This window comes from Typopeltis vanoorti, chromosome 3, assembly GCF_054136105.1.
Source record: "Typopeltis vanoorti isolate ZY-2024b chromosome 3, IOZ_Tvanoo_1.0, whole genome shotgun sequence".
Taxonomy (NCBI): Eukaryota; Metazoa; Arthropoda; class Arachnida; order Uropygi; family Thelyphonidae; genus Typopeltis; species Typopeltis vanoorti.
In genome coordinates, this window is record NC_143551.1 from 11,339,836 (window position 1) to 11,348,232 (window position 8,397).

An 8,397-nucleotide genomic window follows, 5' to 3' on the forward strand; every position below is an offset into this window, starting at 1 on the left:
CAGTCAGTAAAGTATATATGTATATGATTAATATGTGATAATATCATTAATATAATATTACCATGTAACATGAAAAAATAATGTAATAAATTATTCTTATCATTACAAAAGTATGTACATAATGGGTTTACATTGTACGTTTGTGATAATTAAGAAATATAATATTTTAATTGCATATGTATAAATACTGTTGTATAATCACACTTTCTGAAACTTTGAAAAAAAAATTTTTTTAAATACTAAACTACAACATGTAATATTATATAACTTGTGTAACTCTGAACTATATAATTTAAATTATTACTGTGATTGTTATTTTACAAAATAGCAAAAAAAACTGTTAGCATCATTATTATTGAAATCTCATTATACGCAGCACTTAGTGTTGAACCTTGTAAAATAGCATGCTGAATGTTACTCAAGATGATCATAGTATATATGTAAATATTTGAGAGATCAATAAAAAACATTATTTTATAAACTATAAAAACTTTTTTTTCATTTAAATTATTTATTTATTTATTTTATTTAAAACTATAAAAAATCCGTATTATTTTTATAGTTTTAAAGTGGTTCCAACTCCTGTTTTTAATTTGAAAGTGTTCCCAAGTAACTCTACCTGTCACATTAAAGACAGTGATATAAAATTCACCGAAATAGGCTAAGAAGAAACCAAATTTTCAAGTGGTGAAAAGTGAACAGAGAGGACCTTGGTCAACAACGACCGAAAAACAAAGGACGTCGCCATCTTTACAATCACTCTACAGTTCCTCAAGGGAAGAAAGGTGTCATGAAGGGCATCAAATGCCTGAAGGATTTATCGTCCGACGGAAATCATATAGCCTGTAGGAAATGTAGTAGGATTGTACACTTTACTTGTGCCGCCCTTTCAGAAACAACCTGGCAATGCAAATCTAATGCCACACGCGAGGAATGGAAGTGCCTACTCTGCAGGGAGAACAAAGAAACGCATCTACAACGCAGCCGATTATACTGGAAGCAACAGTGAGTCCTATAATTTGAACTCCTTAACTATACTAATAGAAAATAGTTCTTGCACAAGATCTACTAAGCTTGCTAGAAAAGCAAGCTTACTAGATCTTGTGCAAGAACTCTTTGACAAACAGAAGTAAGAAATACAAAAAAATCTAGCGAATATGAAGATTTGATCAAACATAATAATTTCGCAGTGATACTAGTGTTGCAAACGGTAAAATATATTAAAATCAGCATTAATGACAGGCAGCACAATTCGATGAATGAGACATCCGAACTCCGTCAAGAACTTGATTCCCTAAGCCTACAATACAAACGTTTAAATCAGCAACAATAAAGAAGATCTTGTCATAAACGGTCTTCCTGAAACTGCAGCTAAAGAAAACCTCAGAGACGTCGTTTTAAAATTAGGCCATGCAATTGATAACCCTACAGCTTAACGACATTCAGACCGTAAATTGGATTACTAGGAAGGGCAAAAAACAAGGCTTGCCACAACCCGCACTAGTCATAGTTCATCTTACAAGCAAGTTCACAAGAGACGATCACTTAAAAGCCAGCAGACAGAAAAAACCAGTTGCAAAGGACTGGAACACATTGCAAGACAATACAGAATCTTTCTATCCAATTTTTTAACACCATTCAACCAGAAGCTGTTGTACCAGGCAAGAAAAGCAAAACCAGAAACAAATTATCAATCAATTTTTGTGGATCAGAGATGCCAAGATATTTTTGAGGAAGTCACGAACTTCAAAGCCTATACAAATCAAAAGCTCAGAAGACATAGAAAGACACTGCAACAGTGAAAAAAGAAGTCTCCTAATTAGTACAAAAAGAAAACCAAAACAAAAATGAATATGAACCATCAAGACGGATGCAATAACACCAGAATATATCGACAATTTCACTTTGATCAGACATTTCAGATCATTCGACTTCTCAAAAATCAGCCAATTTCCAACACAGCAATCAAATCAATGAAAAATATCTAATTGGTGTCATCCTCAGATAAGCTTATTAAAAAGCTTCAAGGATGCAAGCTGAGACATTACATCTCAATCGAGATCAACAGAAAGAAAAAAAAAATTATTATTATTATCCACACAGTATCTACCATACTTTGCCTTGAACTCATTCACAGTCATAGCACCCACAACAGACTCTGGCAACTTATTCCACTCACCAAGTAAAAATGTAGTTCTAACACCCTTGCCAACCACACTCTTGCCCAGTTTCCATGGATGGCCCCTAGTCCTCCCACAACCAGTCCTGTCCTGAAAAAGATCCTCTGAATTAATCTTATAGAAACCCTTCAGTAATTTGAATGTCTCAATCATATCACCCCTTTTCCATCTATCAACCAATTTCTGCAACCCACAAATCTTCAACCTGTTCTCATAAGGTTTACTCCATAGACCTGCTATTATCTTGGTCACTCACCTCTGGATCCTCTCCACCTCCTCCTCCCCATCAAGAAGAAACCCTGGTGCCTAAATCTGGGCACAGTAGTCAAGATTGGGTATTATTATGGCTTGATACAGAGGCACAATAACTTACTTGTCTCTGCTCGTTGAAGTATTCTTCAGTAACCAAGTGATTTGATGAGCTGATTTAGCCACTTTTGCAATGTCCCCCTAAACTTCAACACTCCCAAATCACTGGCCTCATGCAAACCTCCTGGAGTTTATTATATATATATATATATATATTATAATTATAGCACTTAAATGTAATATATATAATACATATATATTATATATATATTACATTAAATATATTACATTTAAGTGCTGTAGTTACAATGCTTAAATAAATGAAAAGCAAAAAAATTGTAAAATATATATAACTTATTGTTATACTATAAATGCTGTTAAAAATATAATCTTATTCATTTAAGTTAAGGGATATTACATCCCATATTGTTTCTTAGCCGAATAAGAAACTCAAAGAGTTTCATGCCGAATATAGAAACTATATAAAGTTTGGCGATTCCAAGCGTAAGCAAATACCTGGATAGTGCAACACCTAACCCATTTGGTAGTGCAAACTGAGGCAACTCATAGTAAGGGTGGAACAAACTCCGATCACTATTCTTGGTATTTACCCATAATGTGAACTTAGCTCTTAAGAGCTGTATTACTCTTCTACATTATGAGAGGTCACTACCCAGACCGGTTTCAACCTTTATTGAGGTCTCATCAGTTAGTAGGTAGACCTAGTTAATACCAAGTTTGTAGCAAACAAAACTTACATCCCTTCTATGAGAATTGCCAAGGTGTTCCTAATAACTTACTAATTATATGAAGAGCCAAAGGCTTCAATTCGGCACTTTCGTGGCATAACTAAATAACTTATTAACATATTCGCCGGTAAAATAGCCTTTCGGCTTATTAAATTAGGAATTAACAATAAATATAGGAGTACACCACTTCGGCAATTCGATAGCAGAGGTATGTAAGTTCGTGTTCACTTAAAACATTGATATTCCAGGTCTACCTACTCACTGATGAGACCTCAAAAAAGGTTGAAACCGGTCTGGGTAGTGACCTCTTCTCATAATGTAAAACAATATATATACATCTCTTAGGAGCTAGGTTTTACATTATGAGAGACTATTAAAGTTAGTGACGGAGTTTGCTCCACCTTTGCATGGAGTTGCCCTGATGTTGTACTACCCAAGTGATCATTTACACTTGGGCTCGCCAAGTTTTTTCGGCATGAGACTCTATGGATTTCGATTCGAGTTTCATACTCGGCTATAAAAACATAAAGGGATTTACCATCCTTCCTTTCTAGTAAAATATAATTAAAATAATAACTTTAAATTTACATTTAAAATTGTCAAAAAATATTAGTTATTCATTATACAAAAAAAATCTGTATAATCTTCATTGTTAATATTAGAAGAACATGTGTTGTAAATACATAAACACAACAAAGTATTGTTAAAATTTTTATTTGAAATCTAATGTAGAAAATTAACCACATATACAGCACTGAGTGCTGAATTTTGTAAAATTATAAGTAGGAATATCACTCAAGATGCTTATTGTATGAGTATGTGTAAATATTTCAGAAATTAATAAAAATATTATTATTAGAGGGAGCCTCTGCAGTTCAGTGGATGTGGCACTTGCACACCATGGCGCTTTACCGCACGAAGGAAGACTTCGTGGTTTCGAATCTAGTCGGCGACTAGAGGAAATTTTTCTAAGCTTTTTTTTTCTCGACTGGTTCCTGAGTTAGTTGATCTCTGGCATGGGCAAGCGGGTTTCTTCTCCCAGAAACTCGGGTTTTTCGTGCCGTAAACTCAAGAAAATCGACCGTAGAACCCACATTATTTCAGACATTAAATGTGAGTGTTAGGGTTAGAGACCAGGAGATGGCGGCACTTGTTGAGCCATCTCTCTCTCATTACTGCGTACCACTTAATTAGTGATAGCCTTGGGCCAGCTATCTCTGATTGGGAACCAGTGGAGATTGAACTGCCCACTCAGTCTCCAAAAGTTAAATAGGGCTAAACGGCCTCGCATACTCCCTATATACGGGAATAAAAAAGCATTAGCAGATGATTTTTTTATTAAAAATTATGATTATTATTTACTACAGCAAGAATAAATTCCTTAAAACAACATTACAAACTCCTAAAGCAACAACAGTATAAAAATGATCTCCTCATAGATAAAGATATGGTAATCCAACAAAGCCAGAAAATTGGCACTCCCATTGAATCAAAGGATATCCAGTCGGTACATCGATTACCTCAAAAAGGAAGAGGTTTTCCCCGACCTTCCCCCATCATGGTGAGACTTGCTAACAGCCCAACATAAGTTAACCTCATAAAAGCTAGCAGGATTAAAAAAACAGTAGTCAAGAAAATAGAACTCATGACAATACTCCAATATACTTGTTCGAATACGCAATGCCATTTTATCAGAAACTATTCTACCATACAAGGAAAGTAGAGGCAGAAAACAAATTACCAGTTTATATGGATAAGGTACAGCAAAATATTCCTTAAAAAGGAATATTTTGCTATTGAGTCAAAAGCTTTTTGAAGGTCTAAAAAGTTGTGACAGATTATTTTGTTATGTTCTATATATTTTTCACTTACTGTGCATATTGTATTGTAAAAATATGGTTGATTTACTTCTGGACTTCAGGAAACCTTCTTGTTCATCTGATAGTCTGCTTTCAATTTTCTTTTCGATTCTTGACAATATTTTTAACAGGATTTTGCTTGGATGGCTAATAAAGGCTTATTGTTTTATAGTTGCTACATTTATTGCTGTTTTCCTTTTGCAGGAATAGATACAACGACAGAAGTCTGCCAGCCAGAAGGCCAAGTCTCTCTATTCCATACATCCTGAAATAAATTTAGCAAGGTGTCTATGAGTCACCTCCTTTGCGTATCAATTCCATTGTAACAACATCAACTGCCGGTGATTTTTCTATTTTTGAGAAGTTAACTGCTGTAACGACTTCTTCTAATATTGCGTAATCTCCTTCCTCCGAACCTCCAGGCAAAATTCCATCCAAAATATCATCCATCAGTTGGGGGTCCTTTTGAAAAAGCTTGGTTGTATAACATCTTTTAACTATTTTCTGGTTATCCGTGATAAGCGTTCCATCTTCATCTTCTATACTCCAAGTAATTGCAGTAAAAGTTTTTTTTATTTAGATTATTCATATTTGGTCTTTGTATATTTAATAAACACAAAACTTATTCCTATATAAGACCATCTGATTAATACAGCTATGTACAAGAAAGCTTACTAGTTTCGCTGGCCTACTGTCTAGCTTTGTCAAGACTAAAAAGGTGAACAAATAAAATAATAAATGCAAAAAAAACGAAATTAATACAGCGGTTAGTACACCAAATTTAACAGCTCGCATGACAATGTGTTCCTGTAGCAAGATCAGTTATTACTGTGAACACGCGTTACATACTTTTTAGCGTACTGTAGTTCTGCTAAACTTAATGAATTAATCAGATTTTTCCATATATCTTTTAATACTGCTCCTTGATTTCACGTTGTTTCCTGTTTGTAGGACCACTGCTGCTTCTTTGAATATTCTGGATCTGTAATCATCCTCTATATATATGGCATTGAGCTATTTTCCCAATCTATCGTGTGGTTAGAAGTTGAGAAGTGATGTACCTGAGGTATCCGCTCTGTTCTGATTAACATCCCCAACGTGTTCCTTCTCTCTAATTTCCAGGCTTCTTGAAGTTTGACCAATTGGTGGAAACTGAACTAACATAGGGGATGACAACAGATGAAACCTACTGAGTAGCTATTCTATGTTGTTGGAGGTTATTTTTATAAAGCAATTTGTCGATTATGTTCGAAGGATAACTATTTTGAGAAAGTTCTGTACAAACATCTTCATCTGTGACTATGGTTTGGGCTTTATTCCGTAACATATGGATGATGCTGTATTTTTGTGTATGATGATGATTGGAAGTAAAATGCAGATACTGTCCAGTATATGTTGACTTTTTATATATAGCAAGTTTAAAATTATCATTCTGTCTTTTGACCAGAATGTCTAAAAAAGGTAGTTGTTGATTGTTTTCCAATTCCAAAGTAAATTTGATTTTGTTATGAAGTGAGTTGATTTTATTTAAAAACACATATCACTGCCTGAAGTCCAATTTCTTTAAAGTCAACAACATCATTTATCAACAATTGGAGGGTCTGGCCATGGGCAGTCCCCTGTCACCACCATGTGTGGATGTTCATAGAAAAACTAGAGAATAAAATTCTAGCCAATATTCCAAAACCATCAATCTGTTGGAGATACATTGATGATGTTTTTATCATAAGGAAAGAAAAAATAGAAAGCTTATATGTGTTTTTAAATAAAATCAACTTGCTTCATAACAAAATCAAATTTACTTTGGAATTGGAAAACAATCAACAACTACCTTTTTTAAACATAGTGTGTGCTTAGCTTTACATTGAATGCGAGACCGATGGTACTTGATTCTAACCAAGGTGTTCCATTAAAATTTCAGGATTTGTGAAGTGTTCCGTCATAGGAAAAAATTGGGAAATGCTGATATAGGCAACATTTTTGTTATCTGGTCCCATAATGAAGGCACATTACCTACTTTTATTTTAATCTAACATAAACAATCTACATCCACGAATTAAATTTAGTACTAAATAAAAAAAAGCAAATTGTTCTTTTTAGATATTCTACTTCTTCGTTCATCATTAGGTAAATTAATCACAAACAATATCAAAAGCATACTTTCACTGGACGCTATATTCATGAGTAATCAGCTCAGTATCCATCATGGAAGAAGGGAATTATAAAAAAAAAATATTGCAACGTGCTCATACTAATTGTTCTACACCTCAACTATTACAACAGGAAGGAACTCTTCAACATTTAACGATATATGAAACAGAAAGGACCCCTCAACAGCTTAATTCCTATAATCCTAGTTCAAATAAGAAGAAAACCATAGGATTTTAAACCGTGGATTTTAATTCCTTACATTTCTGGCATATCAGTACCCATTTCCAGAATTCTTCTTCTTTCTTTCCAGGCTTATAGGCCTGTTCTGGACTCAATGTCATCTTTTTAAGGGTCTTCCTCTGCATCGAATACCTTTTGGTTGGTAATTTATAATTTGTTCAGGTATTCTGCTTCTATTCATTCTCGGTGCATGTTCTTTCCATTTTTCTCTATAAAAAGTAATTGTTTCATTAAGGGAGTTTATAATTTCAAGTTTATTTCTGATTTTGTTGCTTTTCATTTTATCCATTACTGTGACTCCTTCAGTTCTGCACAAAAATTTCATTTCGGATGATTCAATTCTGCTTTTATCGGCTTCTTTTTTATTGTCCATATCTCATTGTCATAAAGTTAGGTAGGTTTAGCTACTGTATTGTAGATTCTTATTCATGTGTACTTTTGGATATAATTGGGTTTAAAATTTTTATTTATAATGCCTGTTACTTTTAAAAAGTTTGATATCTTCAGTTCTATATCAGCTTCATTTTCATATGACATTGTGCATCCTAAATATTTGAATGTATTTACAAAAAAAAAAAAAAAAATCAGCTAAAGCCTTTTTGTTCCTGTACATGGAGTAGGCGAGGCCGTTTTAGCCCTATCCAACTTTTGGAGACTGAGTAGACAGTTCAATCCCCACTGGTAGCCAATCAGAGATACCTGGCCCAAGGCTATCACAAATTAATCAACACACAGTGAAGAAAGGTGACTAACAAGTGCCACCATCTTGTGGTCCCTATTAATGTCTGAAAATAGTGTGGGTTTGACGGCGAGCTTGCCTGTACCAGAGATAGACTAACTCTGGAACCAGTCGAAAAAAAAAGGCATAGAAAAGCTTGTTCTATTTGAATCCAAGTCTTTCTTCATGCA